Below are 27,789 nucleotides of genomic sequence, written 5' to 3' on the forward strand. Positions count from 1 at the left end.
TCACTGCGTTTTTACATGCAGTGACTGTTTAAAGTCATGACGGACATAGCATGTCATGGTGCCAGAAGTGACACCCGCTCATGACGTGCTATGTCCATCATTAGTTGTAAAGGGCTTAAAGGGATTGTCCAGTACTTTATTATTGGTGATCTATCCTTAGGATAGGTCATCAATATCAGATTGACCTGACACCTATCGATCAGTTTTGTGTGTCGGTGGCTGGAAGGGAATAGTTTCGAAGCAGAACAGCAGAGCTCCGCCAACCAAATAGTGATTGACTGCGACCGGATACTTCACATCCGCTCCTATTCAAATAAATAGAAGTAGGTTGGCAGCATCCCACTGTGTATGAAATGCAATGTTTCACTCCACACAATTATCACCTGTGGGGACAAGATGTAAACAGTTAATTGGTGGGGTGTCAAGCCCCTACCTATTTTATATTGATGACTTACCTATTGGATATTGGAGCTATTGGATATGTCATCAATATAAAGTTACCAGACAGTTCCTTTAAGAAAATAGTTTTCACTTACTCAAGGAGCAATGTCAATTAATATAGACAAGAAAAGCACCAGTTAACTATTATTTATTTTATTAAAATAGCATATTCAACCACCATAAACTGATAATACTTTATTTTCTTTATCCAAGAATACACTTAACAACACAATAGTGACTCAAAATATTCTTATTTATCAGAGCTGCTTTCAAATTGAAATGTACAGCTTTGTGAACATTGAGGAGAACAAAGATAAGGTTTAAGTAACAAAAAAGACAAAGCTTTCCCACATGTTTTCCCACTCTTCAGGAGTATATCTAAATTGGCAGTATGAAAGAGTGGACCCTTACAAGACTGCCCCAATGTAATGCATAGAGTACATACCATATTAATGGACCTACCATATTCTTTAAACATATATAAATAAATTGGCATTTTTATTTCCATGTCTGCTTCAGCTTCAAAAAGAAACTAGTAATTTAAACCCGTTGTATTCGGCAGAGTCTGAAAGGACTAAATGGTGATTCTTAGCTGGCCCCACCACCAGCAATAGGGCTGACCTGTCCTCAGACAGTTGTCAAAAACAGTCACGGCAAGATATATAAAATGTGGAGATTTCCATGTATTTTCTACTCTACTGTACATAGAAAGACATCTTTAAAAAGTGCAAGGCAATATTTGCAGTTCTCAAACGTTATTAGGCACATCCATTCCTTTAAAGCAAGCTTCATAGGGAAATTCCAGTTTTATTCTTCATGATAGCCCCTCAGAAGTCTCTATTTTCTTGTAAAAGAAACAAGGGGAAAGGGAGAACAAAAATTACATCCTGTAAACCATCAAGATAGCCCCTCTTCTTCACGGAGTGTTCAGTTATGTCGCATTCTACCTTTTTTTATTCTCTCCGGTTTTGGCTTGGGTATATATTGGTTATTTGCTTGGTATTCAAGTTCTTTACTAAAGTAGTGAATTGTTTTATTCAAGCCTTCCTCTAGTGGAACCTGAGAAGAGAGAATAGCAAGAAAAACCATGTTACCGTAGCTTTCTGAACTTACACCAAAGTCAACAAGAACAATCTAAAAAAAAAATAGATTAATAGTATATATATGAAATGATATAATATATAACTAGTGTTGAGCATTCCGATACTGAAATATCGGGTATCGGCCGATATTCGCGGTATCGGAATTCCGATACTTAATTCAGATACTTTTACAATATCGAATACCGGAATCGGAAGTTCCCATAATGCCTGCGCTCTGCAGTGTCTCTGAAGTATGACAAGCTGGATGGCAGCGCTCAGCTGAGATCCAGCCTGTCATCAGAATGCCATCCCAGCGTGGGAGAATTCTCCTGATCGTTTAAAAGCCGGCGGGCGGTAAAAAGCCGCTGGCTTTTAAACAATCACACAGCCCCATACTGCTTCCCCGCAGCCTCCCACCCCGATCCTCCGCTCCCCTCGCCACCTCCCATCCCGATCGTAAGTTAGGACCGGGCGGGGAGCGCAGCACCAAGGAGCGGGGAGCGAAGGACCCGGGCGGGGAAGCCGGCAGTGAAAAGACTTCACCGCCGGCTTTCCCGTTCTGTGCTGCGCTTTCCCGCCGGTTATTTCAAATGAACAGCTGAGGTATCAGGTGATGCTGATCAGCTGTTCATTTGAAGTAGCCGCGGTTCCCTCAGAGGGTTCACATGAGTTCATGCTTGACTGCATTGCATGAACTCACATGAACTTTCCCACGGCCGCACAGGTCAGCCTCACCTCCCAGACGATCAGCCCGTCATGATTGGTGTGTGTGGGTGTCTGTGCGTGTGTCTGCGAGTGTGTGCGGGGTGTCTGTGCGGGTGTGTGCGGTGTCTGTGCGATGTCTGCGGGTGTGTGCGATGTCTGTGAGATGTCTGCGAGTGTGTGCGGTGTCTGTGCGATGTCTGCGAGTGTGTGCGGTGTCTGCGAGTGTGTGCGGTGTCTGTGCGATGTCTGCGAGTGTGTGCGGTGTCTGTGCGATGTCTGCGGGTGTGTGCGGTGTCTGTGCGATGTCTGCGGGTGTGTGCGGTGTCTGTGCGATGTCTGCGGGTGTGTGCGGTGTCTGTGCGATGTCTGCGAGTGTGTGCGGTGTCTGCGAGTGTGTGCGGTGTCTGTGCGATGTCTGCGGGTGTGCGCGGTGTCTGTGCGATGTCTGCGGGTGTGTGTGACGCACCCCCTGGGCCATGTGCAAGGGATACCCGGAGCCGGATCTCGACGGGGGTAGTAGTCCTTGTGGCGGTGACCCGGTCCGTGCCCAGGGTGTCAAACTAAGTGGCAGTCTATGGCAGTAGATGTTAATTTGATCGACTACGCCACCCGTTGAGTGCGGCTTTGAAGCCGCCGCTGCAGAGCAGTCCGCTGAGGCCGGTGGTATATGTGCAGCAGTGATGGTATAACCCCCAACGGGAGGGGTATGGCCTCAGGGCAGCAGGTGTGGATGATGGGTGTAGTTATGTTGTAGAAAGGAGAGGCAGAGACGTGAGATGCAGTTTCAGGGTTTTTACTCACTGATGTTGCTTTAGTCACTCTGGCCTTGAGTGACCACCCGAGCCGTGCTGCGCCCACCAGGTGCGGGACTCGGCTAACTCCCAGGCAATTCCGGAGCGTGGTCCTGAGCTTCCCTCTCACTCTCTTTCTCCTGGCCGTTCCCACCAGGGATCCACCTTTGGCCGGCTCCCTCGGGTCTCTTGGTGGTCAAACCTCCTCTGGGCTCCCTGACCCTATGCTTGGTGTGCCTTTCTGGTGGATTTGGTGAGGGTTGTGGCAAATCTTGACCACGACCTCCGGTTCCTGGCTGAGGATAAGTGGCCTCCACCAGTTCGGGTTCCGGTACCCGTGTTCGCCAACCCTTCACCCTTTCTGGTCTGTTTCTGGGTTCTTGGGGTTCCCTCTGTCTTTCTCTCTGGGTCCTTCTTACTCCTCTCTCTGCAGGCCTTGCTCTGGAGCTGGGCCCAGCCGGAGCCACAGCTCCCTGTCAGCCCTCCTGGCTGAGCTCCTCTGCTCTGCTTCTCCTCAGGCTCTCTGACCAAAAGACCCTGTCCTAAGATGGTGCCCACCTTATATACTCCCTCTATGTGTGAACCCAGGTGACCAGCACCCAATGGGCTCCTAGCTTTACCCAGACTACTCCCCCTATCTGCCCCTACACTACTGGGATGTTCCACCCCCCTCCCACTCCAGCCAGGGACAGACGCTGTCGTACCTGCACATATACTTGGTGGGAGTACCGTAGTTCTGTCCCCCGGAAATGGGATGTATGTAGTGCATGCAGCCTACTGAGCTCAGTTCCACACTCCATCCTTACCCGGGAGTGGAATACCACACCTCTGGCTTGAGGTGTAATACCCCTGTAGCAGCCGAATCCTCAGGGTGCTACATTCCCCCCTGGTAAATCACAGCACGTCCTCGGGCTGTAAAAGAGCAAAAACATAAAACATACAAGCTTTTTAAAGTGCACTACATATAAAATATATAAACAGTAACCTTCAATCATCCCTTTATGGGAGGTACTTCTCTTTTAAAATGTTACGGACACATCATAAAATAATATTAACTCTTTCATCATAATAAAACTTTTCATATAAAACATTTTTGACCTCTGGCCACTTGTGCAAATTGTGACCAGGTAAGTGCCACAGTCTCTGGTAGAAAAAACAGTTTCCTATAAAACCAGTAGGGGGCGCTTTAAGAAGCGCAACTATTTACAAGGGATATGGCCGCTCTCAGTCCTCGGCCAGTGGGGAAAAGGGATGGCTGCTCACAGTCCTCAGCCTGTGGGGAGATGGGACACACTGGAACAGTTCACTGGTCCCAACGGGGACTATATCTTACTGGCAACAGTTATTGTACCTTCACGGGTAACTATTTACAGTGCTCCTACTGTACATCAGTGGCGACGTCCTCCTGCTCCTGCCTGAGGGTAATCTTCAGACCCGTCCGGGTCCTCTTGTTCCTCCTCACACCGCAGCTCCTCCTCAGTCAGGCGATGTACATGAAGGGCATAGGGTCCTTTGGCACACTGGTGCCGGGTGAAGGTGACCTCATCTCCCAGGTAAAGGTCACGACCTCTGTGTCCCTCCGGCAGATGGCTTTCTACGTCTCTGCGGGTGACAAAGACGTCGCCGGGGGTTCTGTGGTCCCGTATAAAACCCCAACCGTGCTCCATTTGGAATTTTATTACAGTCCCGCTGGCACGGGGACCGTGGGCAGTACGGGGGTTTCTGCGGGCCCGGCGCTTTTGCTCGGCGCTCTGGACTTGGAGCCGCTCCTCGCGGACCCGCCTCTCTCGTCGCTCCTTAGCAAAAACCTCCAATTGTTGCCGGCAGCACTCCGTACGCTGGGCTGCGGCTGCCCGGGTCTCCTCGGTGAATCCCATCAGGTCCTCACCGGTAGGGTCCCACTCAAATTGGGCGTCCTCCAACGGAAGCGGATCGAGTTTGGCGGGCGCAGGAGCCGGAATTAGAGGCTCATCCAGAGGCCGTTCCCTCCGGAATCGAGGATGAATATATTCAGGTGGCCACACGAAGAGCAGCCCGTCCTGGGTGGTGTTTTGTGCGGAGCGGTCTTCGCCCAGACGTGGTGCTGTGGAGGCAGAGGGCGCTGTGGTGTTTGCGGCGCCCAGGGGCTCCTGGCCTTGCGTCCAGGCCGAAGGTAGTCTGAATACAAAGGGCGCTTTAAAGGCTGCGGCGCCCGGGTCTACCAGGCCTTGCGACCAGACCGGTGGCATGATGGAGGTAGAGGGCGCTGTGAAGACGGCGGCGCCCGGGGGTACTTGGCCTTGCGACCAGGCCGGGGGCGCTTCTTGCTTGGCCGCGCTCTGAGTCGAGGCGCATGACGTAGCAGGGGGCGTGGCCGCGGCTCCTGCCGCTTGAGGCCTAGCTCGGAGCGGTGACGATGCAGCAACGTGAGTGGTGAGTGGGGTCTCGGGCTCTGCGACGGGGAGCTGGGGCAGGCTTGCGACCCTCGGGCACGGGGTGTTGTCGTCCCCATTACCTGCTCCCTTTCCTTCAACTCCCTCCGCGGCGTCGTCTCCGGCCGTCGTCCCTCCTGCACCTTCCTCAGAGGCGGACATGCTCCTTGTCGTGGGTGGCGTGCTTCGCTGGCGGGTTCCAGCCTGCTGGGCCATCTCCTTGCTCCACTCCGCCAGCGCTTCCTGCTGTACCCGGGCCATCTTCCGTGCGAGGCCCTCCAGCGCGGTCTGTGCACGCTCCCGATCTCCGGGGAGCTGCGCCAGAATCTCCAGCAGGCCTTCTGGAGTGGCGGCCTGCAACAGGCTCCTGACCACAGGGTCGGTGCTGCCTGACTCTCCCTCCATCTCCGGGTGTGTTCTCTCTAGACTCCTCCAAGCTGCTCCCATCTTCTCTCTTTTGTTCTCTCTCCGCCCCCATTCAGGGTGGTTCCGGGGCAACTTGGTGATTGTCAGCTCCAGGGGCAGTTCTCTCACACTGATGGACATCTCAATCATTGCAGTCTCTGCTGGTGGGGGCGGTCTCCGCTTTTAGCGCCATTCTTCGACCTGGCCCACGATGGGAGGTGGTCTCTTGCCACCCTCTGGCACGCCCATAATGGCGTCCGCTCTGCCAGGGCGGGAAATCTTCTTAGATGGCGGGAATCGCTTCCCAGTGGCGGGAAACACTGCAGATGGCGGGAAAAGACTGCAGATGACGGGCAAATGGCGGGAACCGATCCGAGATGGCGTCCGATGGCGGGGACCCTCCGGAACCGGCGGGAGACTTCTTTTTGAGGTAAATGCGAACTTTTCTTCAGGCACGCAGTACCCGGTGGTTGCGGGCACGAGATCCTGCCGACTACGCCAAAGTTGACGCATCCCCTGGGCCATGTGCTGTGCAAGGGATACCCGGAGCCGGATCTCGACGGGGGTAGTAGTCCTTGTGGCGGTGACCCGGTCCGTGCCCAGGGTGTCAAACTAAGTGGCAGTCTATGGCAGTAGATGTTAATTTGATCGACTACGCCACCCGTTGAGTGCGGCTTTGAAGCCGCCGCTGCAGAGCAGTCCGCTGAGGCCGGTGGTATATGTGCAGCAGTGATGGTATAACCCCCAACGGGAGGGGTATGGCCTCAGGGCAGCAGGTGTGGATGATGGGTGTAGTTATGTTGTAGAAAGGAGAGGCAGAGACGCGAGATGCAGTTTCAGGGTTTTTACTCACGGATGTTGCTTTAGTCACTCTGGCCTTGAGTGACCACCCGAGCCGTGCTGCACCCACCAGGTGCGGGACTCGGCTAACTCCCAGGCAATTCCGGAGCGTGGTCCTGAGCTTCCCTCTCACTCTCTTTCTCCTGGCCGTTCCCACCAGGGATCCACCTTTGGCCGGCTCCCTCGGGTCTCTTGGTGGTCAAACCTCCTCTGGGCTCCCTGACCCTATGCTTGGTGTGCCTTTCTGGTGGATTTGGTGAGGGTCGTGGCAAATCTTGACCACGACCTCCGGTTCCTGGCTGAGGATAAGTGGCCTCCACCAGTTCGGGTTCCGGTACCCGTGTTCGCCAACCCTTCACCCTTTCTGGTCTGTTTCTGGGTTCTTGGGGTTCCCTCTGTCTTTCTCTCTGGGTCCTTCTTACTCCTCTCTCTGCAGGCCTTGCTCTGGAGCTGGGCCCAGCCGGAGCCACAGCTCCCTGTCAGCCCTCCTGGCTGAGCTCCTCTGCTCTGCTTCTCCTCAGGCTCTCTGACCAAAAGACCCTGTCCTAAGATGGTGCCCACCTTATATACTCCCTCTATGTGTGAACCCAGGTGACCAGCACCCAATGGGCTCCTAGCTTTACCCAGACTACTCCTCCTATCTGCCCCTACACTACTGGGATGTTCCACCCCCCTCCCACTCCAGCCAGGGACAGACGCTGTCGTACCTGCACATATACTTGGTGGGAGTACCGTAGTTTTGTCCCCCGGAAATGGGATGTATGTAGTGCATGCAGCCTACTGAGCTCAGTTCCACACTCCATCCTTACCCGTGAGTGGAATACCACACCTCTGGCTTGAGGTGTAATACCCCTGTAGCAGCCGAATCCTCAGGGTGCTACATTTGCATGCAGGCAGACATAGGCCAATGTGACACTACTACTCCCATCGGCCTATGTCTGTCCCCTGTCCACTCGTGCCAGCAGGATCAGCTCGATGGGAGCAGTAGTTCCCATCAGCCTGATCCTGCTATATAAATTTCCCTACTGTGTCCCCAATAAATTTTAAATACATGTCATTGGTGGCCAGTAGTTACCTACAATAAATTAGTTCATACATTACCTGTTCCCGCCGATCGCCACCTAAAATAAAGTAAAAAATAAAAAACTACACCTATACTCACCTAGACACCTAATTCCCCGAAGCCATCGATCTCCTGTAATAAAATATAAAATAATAAACCACAACCTTATCCTTAACCCCCTGTAGAGGTCCACTAGTGTCCCACGAAGATCTCCAGTTTAGAGCAGCCACATAGAATGTGACCGCTCTGAACCGCTGCCGCCGCTAGAATGATGGGGCCGTAAAGCAGCCCCGTCATTGCATAAGCGGGTTCGCTGGAGTTCAGGCAGCGCTGCTCCGGTTAGCTCCTTTACGGCCCTGCTGTATCGTGAGAAATTCCCACGGTACAGCAGTGCCATAAAGGAGGTCTCCGGAGCTGCGCTGACTGAATGCACTCCGGTGACCTCAGTCAGTGGCTCCCGCTGCCGGGAGCGGACGTGTTCCCGGCAGTGTGAGCTTACAGCAGCCATGCACAGCTGTCACCATCTCCAGATGTGACAGCTGTGCATGGGAGATCAGCGCAGGAACGTGGACAGGTAACTATTTTTTTTTTAGTAAACTAAGAATTAAATAAAATTGTGTGTTTTATTTCAAATAAATAATTTTTTTCTCGGTGTAGTGTGTTTTTTCTTTTTAACACTTTGTAGGTTAGTAATGGGGGTGTCTTATAGACGCCCATCATTACTAACCTGGGCTTCATGGCAGCTGGCGCTGACATGAACCCCAACCCTATTACCCCCTGCCACCGCACCAGGGCAGCGTGGAAGAGCGAGGCTAAGTGCCAGAGTTGGCGCATCCTATGGATGCGCTATTTCTGGGGCGGCTGACGGCTGGTGTTTCTAGCCTGGGAGGGGGCCAATATTCATGGCACCCTTCCTGGGCTATTAATATCAGCCCCCAGCTGTCTGCCTAGCCTTTGCTAGCTATTAAATAGGGGGTACCCCACGTCATTTTTTTGGGGGGGGTCCCCCATTTTAATAGCTAGTAAAGGCTAGGTATTCAGCTGGGGGCTGATATTAGTAGTCTGGGAAGCTCCGTGGGTTTTACCCCCTTCCCAGGCTTCAAACATCTGCCCCAGCCGTCTGCTTAACCTCCGCTAGAGCCTAAAATTATGGGGAGCCCCACGCCAATTTTTTTTAAATAAATCCTTTATTTTAAAACTAAATGACATTTGAGGAGTTAATAAAGATGCAGTCCCTAAATTATTATTTATTTTTTAATTGATTTTTCCCAAAAATTTTGACGTGGGCTTTGCCATATTTTTGTATGCCAGCCAGGTACAGCATCCAGCTTCTATGAACGTGCCATTTTCCGGGGTGGCTGCGGACTGCAATTTGCACCGGGGGGGGGGGCAGAAAGCTTGGGCCTCCCTGCGCTGCAGATTCCATCCCCAAGCTGCCTAGTTGTACCTGGCTGGACACACAAATAGGGAGAAGCCCCACGTATTTTTTTTTTTTTATTATTTCATGAAATTCATGAAATAATAAAGAAAGAAAGGGCTTCCCTATATTGTTGTGTCCGGCCAGGTACAAATAGGCAGCTGGTGGTTGGGCGCAGCCTTCCTGCCTGCTGTACCTGGCTGGACACAAATATAGGGCGAAGCCCCACGTCAATTTTTTTTTAATTATTTCAGGAAATTCATGAAATAATTTAAAAAAAAAATACGTGGGGCTTCGCCCTATTTTTGTGTCCAGCCAGGTACAACTAGGCAGCTGGGGGATGGAATCTGCAGCGCAGGGAGGCACAAGCTTTCTGGGCCCCACCCGCTGCAAATTGCAGTCCGCAGCCACCCCGGAAAATGGCGCGTTCATAGAAGCGCCATCTTCTGGCGCTGTACCCAACTCATCCAGGGCCCTGGTGCGGTGGCTCACTGGGTAATAAAGGGGTTAAGGCCAGCTTGGCATTATCAGCTGGCACTAAGCCCGAAATTCATGGGGTCACGCCAGTATTATACATGACTGCCATGAATTTCTAGTAAAGTATTTAAAAAAAACACAACACCCAGAATAAAGTCCTTTAATTGAAATAAACACACAATTCTTTATTGTTCTAAATTAAACCATACTTACCATCACGCCCATTCCAGCTGAAGCCAACGATCTCCTGCAATAAAAGAAAAATAATAAAGCAACCTCATCCTTACCTTTCCATGGTTCCCACGACAGCTTCAGCTCTGCTACATCGAGATGACAGGCTGGACCGCAGCAGAACGCTACCATCCAGCCTGTCATCCCGCAGACACTGAGAAGCGCAGGCCTGCTTGCGCTCCTCAGTGTCTCTCTGTGACGGCATAAAGATGAGCCGAGGTCATGTCCAATGAACTCGGCTCACCTCATGCACGTCACTGACAGCGTGGGAAAATTCTCCTGCACTCAGCGCTTCAGCGTGAGAATTTTCCCACGCTGTCAGTGACGTGCATGAGGTGAGCTGAGTTCATTGGACATGAACTCGGCTCATCTGGATGCCGTCACAGAGAGACACTAAGGAGCGCAAGCATGCCTGCGCTTCTCAGTGTCTGCGGGATGACAGGCTGGATGGCAGTGTTCTGCTGCGGTCCAGCCTGTCATCTCGATGTAGCTGAGCTGGACCGGTCCTGGGAACCATGGAAAGGTAAGGATGAGGTTGCTTTATTATTTTTCTTTTATTGCAGGAGATCGTTGGCTTCAGCTGGAATGGGCGTGATGGTAAGTATGGTTTAATTTAGAACAATAAAGAATTGTGTGTTTATTTCAATTAAAGGACTTTATTCTGGGTGTTTGTGTTTTTTTTTAACTTTGACTATGGGGTTAGTAATGGGGGTGTCTTATAGACGCCTCTCCATTACTAACCTGGGCTTGATGTCAGCTGACATTATAAGCTGACATCAACCCCAACCCTATTACCCCACTGCCACCACTACAAGGCAGTGGGAAGAGCGAGGCTAAGTGCCAGAATTGGTGCATCCTATGGATGCGTCATTTCTGGGGCGGCTGACGGCTGGTGTTTCTAGCCTGGGAGGGGGCCAATATTCATGGCACCCTTCCTGGGCTATTAATATCAGCCCCCAGCTGTCTGCCTAGCCTTTGCTAGCTATTAAATTAGGGGGGACCCCACGTCATTTTTTTGGGGGGTCCCCCATTTTAATAGCTAGTAAAGGCTAGGTATTCAGCTGGGGGCTGATATTAGTAGCCTGGGAAGCTCCGTGGGTATTACCCCCTTCCCAGGCTTCAAACATCTGCCCCAGCCGTCTGCTTAACCTCCGCTAGAGACTAAAATTAAGGGGAACCCCACGCCAATTTTTTTTTAAATAAATCCTTTATTTTAACACTAAATGACAAGTACAGTAATCAACACTGTCACTGTACTTCATATATATGTGACTGACATGTTTCTATCTATCTAATCTATGTATGATTCTCTATTCCTTCTATTCTAAATTGTCGGGTACAGATGCTGAATTGCCGGCCGGCTTTTTTAAAGAGACGGTGCATGAAAACACTATTATATTTTTAAATAAATCCTTTACACTAAATGACAAGTACAGTAATCAACACTGTCACTGTACTTCATATATATGTGACTGACATGTTTCTATCTATCTAATCTATGTGTGATGCTCTATTCTTTCTGTTATAAATTGTCGGGTACCGCTGCTGAATTGCCGGCCGGCTTTTTTAAAGAGACGGTGCATGAAAACACAATTATTTTTTTAAATAAATCCTTTACACTAAATGACAAGTACAGTAAGCAACACTGTCACTGTACTTCTTATATATGTGACTGACATGTTTCTATCTATCTAATCTATGTGTGAAGCTCTATTCTTTCTGTTGTAAATTGTCGGGTACCGGTGTATGCCGCTGATGAATTGCTGGCTTTTCGCGTAATACATTCTACATTATTCTTAGTTGTTTTACTTCATGTAGAATTAACCTACAAGGAAAGAAAGGGTTTATTTTCATTCCGATATTAGTGTCCCATTGACTTGCATTGGTTTCCGATATCGGAATCGGCGATATCCAATACTTTTTGGGTATCGGTCCGATCCAATCCGATACGATATTTCCTGATATCGGAAGGTATCGCTCAACACTATATATAACACACATACAGATATATTTTTTTTTACCTCTACTGAGGCAGTGATACTATGATTAAACTCCAGTATACATACCACAGGTTCCCATCCAAGTAGAAGCTTGGCTTTCCTGATATCTGGTTTTCGTCTTTGTGGATCATCTTGAGCTTCTGAAAGAAACTGTATTTCTCCACCACTATAATGGAAGAACATATACTTAATAGTGGTTTGTGTTTTTTTTCCTTCTTTGAACCATTAAAAAAAAAAAAAAAGATTGACTTTGGCGCTCCATGGCACCTTAACCAGCGCAGCACGATCTTCCTCGGCTGACACTCGAATGCCGGCATCTTGCGATTAGTGGACCCCAACGATGTCATGAAGAGCATTTTACCATTATATGGCAGGGTCTATGTAATCGCAAGAAGTGCCCATTATGTTGGCATTCAAGTGATGGCCCAGGAAGTTTCCTCTTCCTTGGGATGGCAGCCACAAAGTATAAAAAGTACACTGGACCAAGGTAGTGAAAATCTTTTTGCTCATCTTTATAAGTCATAGAATGTTAAGTGCAATATCGTAGTGTCCAATGTTTGCCATGGGTAAAAAATAAAAATATGCCTGGCCTATGATGTTCTCCTACCAAAGCCTCATTAAGACGCCAATTTAAACACGAAAAACACTGATAGAACTTGTACATATTTTATAGTCTACGGCGCAGTTCACATGTTTGTATTTTGGGGCAGACCACTGCAAAATTACCCAAAGACATGTCCGATTTCAATCAAGGTCACAGCTCAAACTCGCCAAGTCTATGGGTCCATTAAAGAAAAAAGAAAACATATCACATGTGCTGTCCGTTTGCTTATAGAAGCCCGAGACACCAAGTTTTTATTTTGCTTTTGCATATGAGAAAACAAAAAACTGATGAAGCTGATGGTAAAACGGACACGGACCAGAACACAGATGAAAAATTGTTCAGTTTTTTTGGGTATGAGAAAAATCATCGTCTGAATGAGCAATAACACATGTAAGTATAATGCATGAGAAGGACAAGTCACAAATGAGGTCCAGCAGCAGCGTGGTCACAGTGAGGGCACCTGCTCTATTTTCCAGACGCCAAATGGATATGGAAGAGCAGTTTCCATTTAAATATCAAGAATGGAGACTACTTTTTTTTACTTATTTCTTTTTTACTGGAGAGACTATTTTTGCTGTAAAAGTTCGGAGTTGCAGCATAACCAAAATATTTTTGTAAAAAAAAATACTCTGTTCATTATCAAAATTGTGTGATAAAAAGAGAAAAGAAAATACAGTGGTCCAGTGGGTGGAGTAACTCATTCATTGCCAGTATGTCTTGAATAATTAGACCGTGAAGGCCGTCAATCACGGATCAGACCAGCCCCCGTCCCTCTAATCCAAGAACAAGCAAGAATTTAAAGGGTTTTTCTCAAGAGCAAGTGTTCATTTTAATCATCTTGGAATAATAACAATTCAATGTATTAAAATAAAATGTTCCTGCGCGGAGATAATCTTATAAATTGTCCCTTGCTGTGTCTGACCTTGCAGGAGCATGGTCTGATCATACCGCAGCACCTGGCTGGGGAAAAAAAAGTATGTGGACATTACAACACGAGATTGCAAATGATTCTCTGAAGTAAAACATTGTTTAAAAACAGGCAGTGAAATGTTTTACCTCAGAGAAAGAATCATCTGTGATCCCGTGCTGTAATGTCTGTATAATCTTGTGCTTCCTCCCATGCCCAGGAGCCATTACACAGTACACAGCAGGGGCACATTTATAAGATCATCTCCACACAGGAACATTTTATTTAAATACATCCAATTGTGGAAATTATTATTCCAAAAACTCTTGATTAAAATGAACTTTTGTTCGAGGGAAAACCCCAATGGATTTACTTTATACTGTATCAAATGTCCAGTATACAGCAATCTGCTCAGATGCTCCTTGACCATAACACAATGCCAATAGATTTCAGAGCATTTTCATGGGGACAGGTTCCCTTTCAATAGGAAGATACGAGCTGCAAGGACAAATAGTGACAATTGGAAGAATACATTTTCATTTAGACAGTGATGTAGCAGAACATGCCTAAAAAAATACCATTTACATGTTATGTCAGTAGACATTTATAGACTGGGATAAGGCAATTTTACAAGCCAACAAGAGTGCATTGCCATTGGGTGAAGATATAAAATCAATAAAACACTTGTAAGAAAAAAAATTTGGTATCAATACTAATCTCAGACCTTTATCAGCAATTCACGCACAGTGCACAATTATCCACCTTGTGATTACACATCTAATAAACTATTGGCAGGATTTCTCAGGGGGGCGAGAACTCACCAACAAGTTGCTTAATTAATCTGGCAAATTCCAGGATGGTGTGCTCTTCTGGGTTTCCAGAAGCATACAGTCTAGATCACGTGAAGTCATTATCGGTCTTTACTCCTCTTTGGTCAGACCTCATCTGGAATACTGTGTACAGTTTTGGGCACCACATTTTAAAAAAGACATAGACAAACTGGAGCAAGTTCAGAGAAGAGCAACCAGAATGGTGACTGGTCTGCAAACCATGTCCTATGAGGAACGGTTGCAGGATTTGGGAATGTTTAGCTTGCAAAAAAGAAGACTGAGAGGAGACTTAATAGCTGTCTACAAATATGTCAAGGGCTGTCACATTGTAGAAGGATCATCTTTATTCTCATTTGCACAAGGAAAGACTAGAAGCAATGGGATGAAATTAAATGGGAGGAGACACAGATTAGATATTAGAAAAAACTTTTTGACAGTTAGGGTGATTAATGAGTGGAACAGGCTGCCACGAGAGGTGGTGAGTTCCCCTTCAATGGACGTCTTCAAACAGAGGCTGGACAGACATCTGTCTGAGATGATCTAGTGAATCCTGCTTTGAGCAGGGGGTTGGACCAGATGACCCAGGAGGTCCCTTCCAACTCTACCATTCTATGATTCTATGATTCCCTGTGGAGAAGACAACAGCAGATTACAGCTTTAATTGCAAATTGTAATTAATATCCTCAATGCAGAGATGAATTTAGGATTGGCTTACGGTTCTTTAAACTCCAATTACTTTTCCAGGTGAAATGGACAATCATGTACAAAATAATGATATTGTAGAATAGTTTTACCCTTCAGCAAGTCACGTGCCATTCAATTCAATGTGTTGCCTCCCTATCATACCAATGTGGTTCCATGCTGCCCTGGCTTTAGGCTATGTTCACACTGCATTTTTGCAGTGTTTTTCCCACACAGAAATGGGCCAAAACGCTAGTGAATTCTTCTGCCGCTAATGCAATGACAATCCTGAAGTGCTGTGCACATGATCAGGAATTTTCCTGGCAGGATTTGCATTGCACTTAAATCTGCAGCATGTCAATTCTTTGTGGGTTTTTGCCGCTTTTTTCACCCATTGAGTTGAATTCAGTCAGTCAAATCTGCAGCAAAAACGCAGGTATAAAAATATTTGCGGATTTGCTGTGTATTTGATTGACTCCATTTAAGTCAATGGGTCAAAAAGATGGCTAAAGCACACAAAGAATTGACCGCGAGTCACATGCGTCAGCTGATGAGAGACTACTCCTCCCATCAGCCTACAAGAGAGCAGGCGCCGCTGATGGGAGAAGTGGTCTCATCAGCAGACGCCTGTGCTCAAAGTAAAAAAAAAAAAAAAGTTAAAATAAAATTGATATTAAAATAACATTATACTCACCTATTCGCCGTAATCTCGAGTGTCCCATGGCGATCGGATCACCCGGCAGCACTCTATACACTGACAGGAGCGTAATCGCTCCCGGCAGTGTTTAGCGCTGATCTGCCAGGACAGAGGTCACATTAGTTCATCAGCTGATGAGCTCCAGTGACCTTACTTACGACACAGAATTTTCTCACACAGCAGTGGTGCAGTAAGTAAGATCACCGGAGCTCATCAGCTGATGAACTCATGTGACCTCTGTCCCGGCAGCTCAGCGCTATACACGAACACAGGAGTGATTCCACTCCTGTATCAGTGTATAGCCTGCTATCCTTTAGAACATTTGCATCAGTGATTGCTGATGTGACTGCTCTAGAACTGACCCAGATCTTCATGGGACACTCTGGATTATGTCATCACATCGGACAGGTGAGAGATATGATTGTAAAAAAAAAAAAATGAAAAACAGATGACAATGGCTTCAGCAGATTAGGCGTTAGGCGAGTATACTGTGTTTTTTATTCTTAAATAAATGATTAAAACAGTGTGGACTTTTATTTCAAATAAAGGATTTTTTTCAGGCCGTGTGTTTATTTAAAAATCTTTACTATGGGGTTAGTAATGGGGGTGTCTTTTAGACACCTCTCCATTACTAACCTTGGCTTCATGTCAGGTGCCGATACAAAGCTGACATGAACCCCAACTCTATTACCCCACTTGCCACCGCACCAGGGCAAGTGGGAAGAGCGAGGCTAAGAGACAGATTTGGTGCATCTTATGGATGCACAATTTCTGGGACAGCTAAGGGCCAATATTATTAGCTTTGGAGGGGCCAGTATCCATGGCCCCTTCCCTGGCTATTAATATCATCTCAAAGCTGTCTGTTTAGCCTTTGCTGGTTAGTTTTTATAGTGGGACCATATGTGTCAATTCTTTTCAGGGGGACTCCTGTAATCTAGCCAGTAAATGCTAATCAAACAGCTGTGGGCTGTTGTTATTACCCAGGGAATATTTTCAGCTAATGGATCCTTCCCTGGCTAGTAATATCAGCCCTCAGTAGTTGGCTTTCCCTCTGCTGGTTACAAAAAGGACGCGGGAGCCCACAGCATTTTTTTAATTTAATTCATTTTATTTCATAAACTCACCCGCAGCATGTCAATTTCTGTAGCTGTAGATTTTGACCGATTGAAATGTCATTACATGTGGTGGATCCGCATGTACTGACAAAACTGTGGCATTAGGGGTAATGGGATTAAGGGGTAATAGGATTAGGTGTTGCTGACACCAAGCCCTCGCTTTAGTAAGGAAGAGGTGTCAGCCAGACACCCTCATTACTAAACCTGTAAGTAAAGACTTAAAGTGTTTTATTCTCAGTGTGTGTTTATTTGAAATAAAACAGACACATTCTTTAATCATTTAAATTAACCCAATATACTCACCCCACGGTAATCCAAGGGTTAAAGCCATGTCCCACGTTTCTTTTTTCAAATATCTCTATTTAGCTCCAAAAAGCATTCATTGCTGTACAAAAACTCTTAAAAAAACAACAAACACAAAAAAGCAATGTTTTTGCTGCCACGAGATGCAGAAACCTTGCAGAAATTTCTGCAATCAAATACTCAACGTGCGCACATGACCTTAGAGTCATTCAGGGCATGTCAATCTACATCAGTCACAGCATAAATTGACAAGCTGCATATTGCAAGTCCAATTTATACTACAGATATTCTTAATAGCTCAAATGTGGCTGTGATGCATTGGAAAGGGGTGAAGTTTAGACACAACCCTAAACCACTTGCAATGCACTGTGTAAGGAAAGAATGCTGCAAAACAAGAATGCTTTAACGAAAAAAAAACAGAAGTGTGAATAGTTTATTTTTATCAATTAATACAATTAAAAGTGAATGAACAAATGAGCAGTATAAATCAAATCAATATATTTGATCAAATTAAAGTGGGGAGAGAAAGATAGGTGTCAGCAGCAGTTACAGACTGCAAGCTTGCTAGGCAGAAACAACTAAGTTATTGCATTTCTTGTGCAATCATTTATGTAAAGGAGGGGGGGATTTTTTAACTGTGACTGTATCTCACAAAGTGCACATGTCACATTTTAAATTAATGGGGGGCAGTTTTGAAATATATGGCGCATGACTCGGCACAATCCAGACAGAATGCTGTTGCTTCTAACAGCGACACTGTCAGTTTAAGGCCACGGCTCCACTATCAGTATTCGGTCAGTATTTTTTCTCAGGAGTGGCAGCCAAAACCAGGAGTGGGTGATTAATGCAGAGTTGGTGACTTGTTTCTATTATACCTTTTCTCTGATTGTTCCTCTCCTGGTTTTGGCTCCCACTCCGGAGAAAAAATACTGACAGAATACTGACCAAATACTGATGGGGCTGTGGCCTAAGTCAGTGATCTGCAAAAAAAATATGTCTGATCACAAATAACCAAGAGGGATGAGTTTTGGACCTTTAATTTAAATAAAAAACATGAAGTCTGTCAGCAGGGCCGGCTCCAGGTTTTTCTGGGCCCCGGGCGAAAGAGTCTCAGTGGGCCCTTTTAACACATACACGATTCATGATGCACAGATACGGCGGAGAAATAAATATATATATATATTTATTTATTTATTACACATGGCCCAGCCTGCCCCCTCATCCTTCACATACGCAGACATATGCGCGCGCACACACGGTACGCAGACATATGCGCGCGCACACGGTACGCAGACATATGCGTGCGCACACACGGTACGCAGACATATGCGTGCGCACACACGGTACGCAGACATGCGCGCTCACACGGTACGCAGACATATGCGTGCGCACACACGGTACGCAGACATATGCGCGCGTGCACACGGTACGCAGACATATGCGTGCACACATGGTACGCAGACATATGCGTGCGCACACACGGTACGCAGACATATGCGTGCGCACACACGGTACGCAGACATATGCGTGCGCACACACGGTACGCAGACATATGCGTGCGCACACACGGTACGCAGACATATGCGTGCGCACACACGGTACGCAGACATATGCGTGCGCACACACGGTACGCAGACATGCGCGCGCACACACGGTACGCAGACATATGCGTGCGCACACACGGTACGCAGACATGCGCGCACACACGGTACGCAGACATATGCGTGCGCACACACGGTACGCAGACATATGCGCGCGCACACACGGTACGCAGACATATGTACACATACAGACATACACATAGATAAAACAGACAAATATATATACACAGTCATATACACTGACATTCACATACATGCACTCACACAGACCCATTACTAATATTTTTAATATGGGGATTGGGGAAGCCTCACTCACCTGTCCCCGGTCCAGTGTCCTGTCCAGCAGCTCCTCGGGTATGGGGCAGTGCAGGGCCCCCGGCGTGTCACAGACTTCATGGCCCTGGAACATCAGAGGGGCCCACTTGCGGTCGGGTCCGGGCCCCTCCCGCCCATCTGTGCAGGACCTCCGCTCCGACGGTGTTTGATTGCCGGCACTCCCCCAGACATGGCCGCGCGCTGTGCGGCTGTGTCTGCTAGTAATGACGCGGCAGGAGGGACACACAAGCACAATTAAAGGTGCAGTGCCGTCGACCCTGCCGTGTCATTACTAGCAGACACAGCCGGACAGCGCGCGGCCATGTCTGGGAGAAGTGCCGGCAATCAAGCAGTGCCTGCGTCCCTGAACAGGTGCCGAGGAAGCGGCCAGGGCCCCGACAGTGAGTGGGCGGGTGGGTGTGTGGGCCCGGCCCCGACAGTGAGTGGGCGGCTGGGCCCCTCTGATTTTCCAGGGCCCCGGCACTTGCTCGGGTACGCCGGGTGCTGACGCCGGCCCTGTCTGTCAGTGCAACAGCCCAATAACAGCCTATTTAATAAGTTACCATCAGTTTATATGCTGAGGTCATGGACATTACTAAGGCTGTGACTGTGAAATAGTTAAAAAGATTGCATACAGTCCTATGAGACTTCAGATTACTACACACGTCTTTTCAGTGCAATTGAAGGCTTTGCTGCACATCGCAATACTGCAAACTAATGTATTTTGTACTTTGTTGGTAGCTGGCTATTTATGTTTTTTTTTCCTGGAGATAGCATTTTTCAAAAAATATTTCTCAGAATTACATTTAATAAGAGAGTAGATATGTTCCAGTCACATCCTGCCCTTTTATACTTTTAAGGTTGGAATTACAAATGCAATTTTTTTTAAAGCAACATCCAGGAGTAAAAGGAAGGAAAGACTGACGTGAACCTGGGATTAAAATCAGAATGATTTTGCCAGAAACCTGTCATAAAAACAAAACAAGCAGCCCCAAAAATAGTATTTTATAATGTTCAGAAAATGTTGTCACTGTTATTTTGTGTGACTTCCGCATATATACTTTAAGTGATGAAGTATTACAGCAGAATGTAAATATAAACCCAGAAAAGGAAACTTACCAGATTCACCGGACTGCTGACATTGCTGTTCATTAAACCCACAAGCCCATTAAGCAGGTCACTAGTAGAGAGAAGAACCAGTACATTGTTAAGGTTTCTTAAAATCTGCCATTAGCTACTACGCTTTGGAACTAAGGTCTGTTGGTTTTGTCTTTCGTTAAGTGGTTGTCCGGTCTTCTCATGAAAGTCGGCAGTCCTCTATGTGACCTCAGACAAGACCTCTGAATCTTATCGGTGAGTGTACCACACGCTGTCAAGATTCTACTGGTGTGGTCAGTGACAGCAGGCAGTAATGTGACCGTAAGTAAGCGATTTGCATACTTCCGGCCACATTCTGACAAGACGTGCTCGGCCTCGCTCAATTAACATGTATTGGGGCTGAGCAGCTTTTACTAGCATATGACTGCATGTATGCAAAACTTATACTTTTAGTTATGTGACTGCCCGCTCTCGCCAGCGACACCAGAGAATCGAGATTGCAGACTTCTGAAATCTTACAGCGTGCGCTATCACATAGAATGACTGCAGCCTTTCATCAGAAGAGCAGACAAGTCCTATAACTAATACAAGTATATTGTATTGTCATAATGTGGCCTAGGCTGGTTATATTCAGCACTGCAGGCTGTGCACAAGGCATGACGGAGTCCGCCTCTGTCATCAATTTTATTACAAGTCTGCAGTAAGGGTGAGATCAGACAAAAGTGTGGACAAAACTCTTCCCAACAGCAGTGACCAATGGCTACAGGATTTGTTAAACTAAATTTTGTGGCCTTTGGCCACTGAAGGTTGGAAGTGTTTGGGTCGCACCGTATGCCAATTAATCGGTCCAGGAGTGAGATCAGAGATAAGCTGCCTAATTAACCCTTAGAAGGCAGTGAGACGACCGTATAAATCAGACTGCAATGCATGGAGTGGCCAGCTGGTCTCCCATATATTTCTATGAAGCGGTCACGCCTGGGTCAGGAGATCCTCCGGCCAGTCCATGCATTTCTGTCTGATCTTGGTCTGATTTATACAGTAGTCTGAATGCAGCCTTCAGGAAAGAAAGACCAAACACAGCAAGGTCTCACAAGTAAAGCAGACGGCAGGAAAGAAGAGTTTTGGTCATTCATTATTTAGGCTACATTCAGACAAAAAAAGATCAATAAATGGGTCCAACAGGTGTCACCTCAAAAAACATGAACGGGACCCTCTACATATCCCACAAAAGGAGAGCAGAAGGAACCAAGTGACAACTGAATGAATCATACAAGAAATAAAGGTGACATTCAGACAAAGTGGATTTGTTACAGATTCAGTGGGTACAATAATTCACATGTAACAAACTAAAATTTAGCAGCATAAAATTACCTGGAGATTTCTGGCAAGATTGGTCTTAACTAATCCCTGGGGCGCGTTTATATAATCTTCCTGGCGATTTTGGATCAGAAAACGTCAGAAAAATAGTTTCTCAAAAATAGGAAAAGAAAAAAAAAAACACAAAACTATGTCACTCACCCCGTGACTAAAAAGTTATTACTTTATTACATCCGGGCGGAGGAGACAGAAAATAGAGCGACGTCCGTATCACAATGCCAAGCACTTCATGCAGGCTGAATTTAGCGCATGGAGCGTGAAACAGCCGCCGCTCTTTCCTGTCTCCTCCGCCCGGATGGAATCTAGGAATCATTTTGAAGCCATGGGGTGAGGGCCACAGTTCTTCTCTCTTCCTATTTTTGATGTTGCCGGTCTCCTGTTCAGCACCACATGTGGCTATGTTATGACTGACTCAGGAATTAAAAAACGGTTACACTTTATACCAAGAATCAATAGTACACGTAAGAATAAGCATCTTTGTAATATTTCTTATCAGAGAGATTTGCTTCTTGCTCCGCCAAAATTGTTAAGTCTACCAAAATTCTGAATGTAGAAAGGAGGAGCTAGAGATAGAAGGAGAGGAGGAAGGAGGAGCTGTATTTCCATAGAAGCTTAGCAGCAGCACCTGCCATCTTCTCTCAGGAATGGAACACTCGCCCTCACTCAAGACACATTTTACCTCAGAATTGAGAATTTTGATAAGGACTGATCAATTTTGGCAGAGAAAGAAGCAGATTTCTCTGATAATACTTATTACAAAGTTGTTTATTTTCATGTGCACTATTGATTTATGAAACAAAATTAAAATGTCAGTTACGCTTTAACCCCTTCATGGCACTGGCTGTACATATACGGCGCTGCAGGAGGTGCGTTCCGACAAAGCGCGGTGTACGGCAGGACGATTGCATGGGCTCATACCGATGGCCGGCGCGGTCAAACGCGGGCGTCAGCTCTGTATGAGAGCCTACACCCTGCGGCAATGCCCACGATTGGTGCTAGCACCGATCAAGGGCGTTTAAGCCTTCTAATGCTGCTTTCAATAGTGACAGCGACATCGATCGGCAAAGCAGAGAGCTCCCTCTGCTCAGATCTGCACAATGCCGCTGAACAAAACGCAATCAAAAAGTCGAAGGTAAATAAAAATTCATCTTGTCCCGCAAAACACAAGCCGCCATACAGCTCCAGCAACGCAAAAATAAAAAAGCTATAGCTTTCAGAATACAGAGATGCAAAAAACAATTCTTTCTATAAAATAGTTTGTGTAAACACTGGAAAAAAAAAAAAAAAAAGAAAATGTTGTATCGCTGTAATCGTACAGACCCGAAGAATAAAGTTATCTGATCACTCACCACACCGTGAATGGCAAAAAAAAAATCCCCAGAAACAAATTTCTGTATCACTGGTTTTTGTTTATTCTGCCTCCCAAAAATTGGAATAGAAAAACGATCAAAAAATGTTGCACCAAAAATGGTTTTAATGAAAACGTCAACTCGTCCCGCAAAAAACAAGCCCTCACATGCTGTCGGCCGAAATATGGAAAAATTATAGCTTTCAAAATATGGTGATGCAAAAACTTTTTTTTTTGCTAAAACTAAAGTCTTTTAGAGTGAGACGGCACCCAAACAAAACAAAAATATATAAATCTGGTATCGCAGTAATTGCACCGACCAGAAGAATAAAGTCGTCTAATCAATTATATCACACGAGGAATGGCATAAAAAATAGATACAACCAATTCTTCACCTGCTGTTGATTTGTTCATTTTGCCTCCCAAAGATCGCAGTAAGGCTCAGCTCACATTTATCCTTCACACTGCACTGAGCACTTACACCGGGATTTCTGTGTGAATATCTGAAATATGTGATTTAGGTGAAAACCCCCACGGAAGATTCCCTATAGTGAGGCAGATGGAGGCACTCTGGCCTATGATCCAGCAGTGCCAGTCTTTTTAAGCGCATACACATAAGCGTGGCCAACCACACAGTTTTGTGCACTTCTGAAAAGGACACCGCTGAACAGAGGCCAGACGGAGTACAGAGTAACTCTGCTGCCTCTTTATAGTGAACGGATCAGTCGGGGATTTCATCAGAATCACGTCATTCGGAGATTTAAATGGAGACCCCGATGCAAGTGCACAGAATAAATGTGATCCCAAATATTATGTAAAATGTTCCCAACAAAAGCTTCAACTCAATCCACAAAAAAGCAAGTCTCCACTCAGGTAGTCATCTGTTAATGGAAACATAGGGAGCTTTCACGTTACTAGTAGCACAAACGCTCTGGAAAAGTGTTATGGCTCTCTCCACCCTACAAAAGAAATCCAGCAAAATCTGTACTCCCAAATCCACATGCTGCCCCCTCCTTTCTCAGCCCCATAGTGTGCCTAAACTGTAGTTAGCATTCACATTTGGCATTTCTGTAGCGATGGGAGCCCGCCTAATTTACAGGGTACATGTCTCCAGAAGCCTGAGCTGGGCACAATGTGTGGGTACTGCAACGTACTGGGCACTACAACGGCAAATTTCACTCAGCAACATACACTGCTGCTCGTTTCTGGCAAACATTCATGGAGTCAAATTCGTGACTTCACCTGTAGATAAATTCCCAGAGGGGTGTAATTTCCACAATGGGGTCATTTGAGGGGGATTCTGCTCTTCTGGCACATAGGGACTTCTGTATATGGAGTCTGCAAACTATTATACAATATTTTGTTCTCCAAGAGTCAAATAGCGCTCCTTCCCTCCTGCGTCTCGTCATATGGCTAAGCCACATATGGGGCATTGCCCAAATTCAGCAGAAATTGTGTGACAAATTTTGGTGCCATTTTTACCAATTTCCCCATGTGAAAATGTAAAATCTGGAGCTAAAACAAAATTTTTGTGGTAAAAAAGTAATTATATTTTCTTTACTGCCCAATGGTATAAGGTTCTGTGACACACCTGTGGTGTCAATATGATTGATGCATGCCTAGATGAATTAATTGAGAGGTATAGCTTGTAAAATGAGGTCTATTATGGGGGGAGGGGGGTTTGTGGTTCTGGCACCTTGGGGGCTCTGCCAATGTGACATGGCACCCTCAAACCATTCCAGCTAAATGTTCACTACAATATGGTGCTCCTTCCCTTCTGAGCCTTGCACTGTGCCTCAAAAGTAGTTTTCGACCACATATGAGGTATTACCATACTCAGGAGAAATTACGCAACATTTAGTCGACCATTTTCTCCTATTATCCCTTTTGAAAATTGACTCATGCGATTCACAGAATCGTATAACATTGGACTGAGGGTTAGAAATGCTTACTACACCACTAGATGAATTCCTCAAGAGGGGTAGTTTCCAAAATGGAGTCACTTGTGGGGGGTTTCTGCTGTTTTGGCATGTCAAGGGGTCGTCAAATGTGACATGGCATTTGCAATCTGTTCCAGCCAAAAAAACAGAATTCAATTAGGGCTCCTTCCCTTCCCAAACAGTAGTTTTCCACTACATTTGGGGTTTTGGTGTACTCAGGACAAGATTTCACAACAGACTGAACTGTCCATTTTCTCCTGTTACCCTTGTGAAAATTAAAAAATTGGGGCTGAAGGAACATTTTTGTGGGAAAAATGTATATTTTCATTTTCATGGCTCAACGTTATAAAATTTGGTGAAGTACCAACGGGATTAAGGTTCTCACTACACATCTAGATAAAATCCTTGAGGGGTGTAGTTACCAACTTGGGGTCACTTATGGGGGGTTTCCACTGTTTAGACACATCAGCAGCTATGCAAATGCGACATGGCGTCCGCCATCTATTCCAGCCAATTTTGCGTTCCAAAAGTCAAATTGGCGCTCCTTCCTAACCAAGCCCTGCTCCCAAAACAGTTTTCACCACAAAATTTGGGGCTAAATTAACATTTTTGTGGGAAAATGTAAATTTTTTTCCTTCCACATTTCTTTAATTCTTGTGAAGCACCTAAAGGTTAATAAACTTCTTGAATGAGGCATTGAACACCTTGAGGGGTGCAGTTTTTAAAATGGAGTCACTTGTGTATTTTCTATCATATATGCCTCCCAAAGTCACTTCAAATATGATGTGGTCCCTGAAAAAACAAAACAACCCTCCCCCCCAAATGTTTCAATAATCATGCTGATTTAAAGTAAAGTAGACATGTGAAAAATGTTCCATATTAACAATTGTGTGTTTAAGGGCATAAAAATTAAAAGTTTGGAAATTGGGCAAAAAATGTGAAAATTTTGCAATTTCCGATATTTTCACAAATAGCGAACAAATTTTACCACCATCATGAAATACAAGGTCACGAAAAAGCAAAACAAAAAACAATCTCACAATAACTGAGACCCGTTGAAGCGTTTTAGAGTTATTACCACATAAAGTGCCACTGGTCAGAATTGTAAAAACTGGCCTGGTCATGAAGGTGAAAACAGGCTGGGGAGGGGAGGGGTGTGAAGGGGTTAAAGGCTTAGTGCCCACAATGCAGAAATGAAGCAGAAATTTTCCTGACTATTTCTGCATCTCCTTGGCAGAAAAACGCATGCATTTTTTACATGCATTTTTGACGCGCATTTGATGCGTATTTGACATGCGTTTTTCCAATGCATTGTATAGGCAAATCTGCATGCAGAAACGCACAAGAATTGGTCATGTCCGTATTTTTTCTGCGAGTAAAATCTGCGCAGAAAAAATACGGACCATGTGCACAGAACTTGCAGAATGTCATAGGAAGTCATGGGATAAGGTATGCAATGCATTTCTGGAGCGTTTACGCGCTGCAAATACGCACCAAAATACGCACCAAAAACGCATCGTGGGCACACAGCCAAACAATTATATTTATCTCCATGTGTTACTCCATTAATTTGATTACAATTACTAGAAAAGAGGATAGTTTGGCATTACATTAGTTTCTCAAAAATGCTCAAAAGAATAGAATTTTTATTTCATTTCTATATGTTAACCACTTCGCACCAGAGCCTGTTTTTGCCTTCGTGACCGGGCCAATTTTTTCAATTCTGACCACTGTCACTTTATGAGGTAATTACTCTGAAACGTTTCAACGGATCCCCCTGATTGTGAGATTGTTTTTTCGTGACATATTGTACTTCATGATAGTGGTAAAATTTCTTCGATATCACTTGCGTTTATTTGTGAAAAAATCGGAAATTTGGCGATAATTTTGAAAATTTTGCAATTTTCAAACTTTGAATTTTCATGTCCATAAATCAGAGAGCTATATCACACAAAATAGTTAATAAATAACATTTCCCACATGTCTACTTTACATCAGCACAATTTTGGAACCAACATTTTTTTTTGTTAGGGAGCTATAAGGGTTAAAAGTTGACCAGCGATTTCTCATTTTTCCAGCAAAATTTACAAAAACATTTTTTTAGGGACCACATCATATTTGAAGTCACTTTGAGGGGTCTTTATGACAGAAAATACCAAAAAGTGACACCATTCTAAAAACTGCACCCCTCAAGGTGCTCAAAACCACATTCAAGAACTTTATTAACCCTTCAGGTGCTTCACAAGAATTTTTGGAATGTGGAAGAAAAAAATTAACATTTAACTTTTTTCACAAAAATGTTATTTTAGACCCATTTTTTTTTATTTTCACAGGGGTAACAGGAAAAAATGGACCCCAATTTTTTTGTGCAATTTCTCTTGAGCGCGCTGATACCCCATATGTGAGGGAAAACCACTGTTTGGGCGCACTGCAGGGATCGGAAGGGAAGGAGCGCCATTTAGACTTTTTGAATGTAAAATTTGTCTGAATAATTAGCGGACGCCATGTTGCGTTTGGAGAGCCCCTGATGTTCCTAAACAGTGGAAACCCCGCACAAGTGACACCATTTTGGAAACTAGACCCCTTAGGGAACTTATCTAGATGTGTGGTGAGCACTTTGCACCCCCAGGTGCTTCACAGAAGTTTATAATAATGAGCTGTAAAAATAAAATTTTCACATTTTTCCCACAAAAACGTTTTTCATCCCTTAATTTTGCATTATCATAAGGGTAATAGGATAAATTGCACCATGAAATTTGTTGTGCAGTTTCTCCTGAACACGCCGATACCCCATATGTGGAGGCAAACCACTGTTTGGGCGCACGGCAGGGTTTGAAAGGGAAGGAGCGCCATTTGACTTTTTGAATGTAAAATTTGTTTGAATAATTAGCGGACGCCATGTCGCATTTGGGGAGCCCCTGATGTGCCTAAACAGTGGAAACCCCCCACAAGTGACACCATTTTGGAAACTAGACCCCTTAGGGAACTTATCTAGATGTGTGGTGAGCACCTCGAACCCCAAGATGCTTCACAGAAGTTTATAATAATGAGCTGTAAAAATAAAATTTTCACATTTTTCCCACAAAAAATGTTTTTCATTCCCTAATTTT

General features: G+C 45.5%; 1 pseudogene; it reads right to left on the bottom strand.

Moving 5' to 3' along the window:
- Positions 1 to 1,195: 1,195 nt before the first annotated feature.
- The window catches only part of LOC141180642 (UDP-glucuronic acid decarboxylase 1-like), a 137,860-nt pseudogene continuing 111,266 nt past the window's right edge, over positions 1,196 to 27,789 (bottom strand).

The sequence above is a fragment of the Phyllobates terribilis genome, unplaced genomic scaffold (assembly GCF_046119375.1).
Source record: "Phyllobates terribilis strain yellow unplaced genomic scaffold, ASM4611937v1 Scaffold_34__1_contigs__length_13252353, whole genome shotgun sequence".
NCBI lineage: Eukaryota > Metazoa > Chordata > Amphibia > Anura > Dendrobatidae > Phyllobates > Phyllobates terribilis.